Source organism: Neophocaena asiaeorientalis, unplaced genomic scaffold, assembly GCF_003031525.2.
Source record: "Neophocaena asiaeorientalis asiaeorientalis breed wild unplaced genomic scaffold, Neophocaena_asiaeorientalis_V1.1 scaffold79, whole genome shotgun sequence".
In the NCBI taxonomy this organism is placed as follows: Eukaryota; Metazoa; Chordata; class Mammalia; order Artiodactyla; family Phocoenidae; genus Neophocaena; species Neophocaena asiaeorientalis.
This window is the reverse complement of record NW_020175402.1, coordinates 2,740,302-2,742,798: the sequence shown is the minus strand read 5'-3', so window position 1 is coordinate 2,742,798 and position 2,497 is coordinate 2,740,302.

Here is a 2,497-nt window from a genome sequence, read left to right as displayed (position 1 = left end):
AACTCTGTCCATTGCTCCCTTCGTTTTTCTGACTATTCTCTCCAGTATTAAAAGTTTCTTAAAATTAAAAATTGAAATTTACATTATTCTCCCAGGTTGCATTAGGGTGAAATGTCTAATGAAATCACAGTTTCATTAGAGTGAAAAAATGTGTCTAGGGCCATTTAGGAAGTTTAGATGGACTAGACTAAGCTGAAAATACCAGTAAGTGAGATACTGCTTCTTGAGCACACACTGCTGACACGTGTTCTTTGCCTTCTACCTGGTACTGGGGGAGGTTTGGAGTGGGAAGCTCCGTTCACTCCTGGGCCCTATTTTTTCAGCTGATAGCCTTTCACAAGGCACTGATCTGTGCTGAGCACAGGGAATATTGATGAGTAAACAGCAGCCCAGCCCTAGTGAGTTGCCATCCTGGCTCCGAGCCTGAAGCTTTTTTTTTGACTGTTAACCATAAGCAGCGAGATCTGTGCTAAGCAGACTCATGGGAATCCCAAGGAGAGAGCAGAGCCCCAGGGTCACACCTGAGGTGATGGGAGAGAAGAGAAGAGGACCATCATTTCAAAGGGAAAAGTTCCCATTCAACCTGGTGTTAGGAAGTAATTTTATTGCCTTCAATGTTCCAATATTCAGATTGTTGTCTGCTTTTGTAGGTGCAGCCAGAGAAGGGAAAGGTGGGACAAAGAATACGTGAAAAGGATGCCAGCCTGGAGTTCTGGTGTAAACAGCCCTTTACCAAACCTCGGTGGAACCCCCAATGCCCATCATGGGACGATGGTGGTGATGGTAACATTGGCCATTTTTGAGCACCTGCTACATGTCAGGCACTGTGTTAGGCAGTGTGCAGACGCTCGACCCTGCAAGGGAGAGGAAACTGAGCTCAGATATTGATCACACAGCCTGACAGTGGTCTGCTGTGAGCACCAGGGAGCTTGCGGAAGCCAAATGGAACCTTAAAAACCCAAGAAGAGAGTGATCCGAGGTGTGGGAGGAAGGCTGAAGTATATACGGTCAATCTCCATTTGTGAACATGCCCACTCGCTAAAATTTCTTTGTAATCCCCAAATAATACTCGAGGCACTTTCGTGATCATCCTGGGACATGCACAAAGTGACAAAAACCTGATTCGCCCAGCAGCACAGTCCCGGCCGTGGCTCTGCCTTCTTATGTCAGTTCTTATACTGTAAACATAGGTCCTGGGGAATCTCCTGGCAGTCCAGTGGTTAGGACGCCATGCTCTCACTGCCGAGGACTCCAGGTTCAATCCCTGGTTGGGCAACTAAGATCCCACAAGCACTCGGTGCGGCTGGAAAAGAAAAACAAAAACAAAAACACGGATCCTTTTTGTGCGCTATTTGGTGTCACGCTTTTCACATTTTTGTGCTTTTTCTCGCTGATTTCGCTGTTTAAAATGGCTCCCAAGCATAGTACTGAAGTGCTGTCCGGTGTCCTACAACAGGAAAGCCGTGAGGGGGCTTACGGAAAACACACGTGTGTCGGAAGCGTCAACTGGCCACGAGTTACAGGCTGGGGTCGATGTTAGTGAGTCAACGATTTATATTAAATAAGATGCATTTAAACAGAAACACACAAAACAAGATTTATGTTAATCAGTGGATGAAAATATTGTGATCAGAGGCTTGCAGGAACTTAACCCTGTATTTCCTGTAGGATCATTGGTTCAGAATTGTCTCATTCAATTCATTGGTTCGTGTCAACGTCATAGGATGTAACTGTCACAAATAACGAGAATTGGCTGTGCATAACAAAATGGGAGTTCTTCATTAGAAGTACTTCTCTCGGGTTTCCCTGGTGGTGCAGTGGTTAAGAATCTGCCTGCCAATACAGGGGACACGGGTTCGAGCCCCGGTCCGGGAAGATCTCACATGCCGTGGAGCAACAAAGCCCGTGCGCCACAACTACTGAGCCTGCGCTCTAGAGCTCACAAGCCACAACTACTGAGCCCATGTACCACAACTACTGAGCCCCTGTGCCACAACTACTGAAGCCCACGCGCCTAAAGCCCGTGCTCCGCAACAGAAGCCACCGCAATGAGAAGCCAGCACACCACAACGAAGAGTAGCCCCTGCTCGCAGCAATTAGAGAAAGCCCAAGCGCAGCAACCAAGACCCACCACAGCCAAAAATAAATAAATAAAATAAATTTATTTAAAAAAAAGTACTTCTCTCTCACACACACACAGATATAGTCATACATAAATACATATATATACACACATATATTCCCAATATTTTAAAACTTTCAGGGGAAAATGCAACAAAACATTCAAAGTCTGCCTTCATTTCTCCATCCCCACCTGTGTCCAATTGCTCCTTCCCCATTAACAATTTGATGGATTCTTTTCAGACCCTCTATATTTTTAAGCATTTATAACATATTTTTATTATTTTTCTGACCAAAGTGCAATGATTTTTAAATCTTCTTAACAGACTCATATGTGTTTACAAACATATCAAAGGCTATAGGCACCTACTTGGGA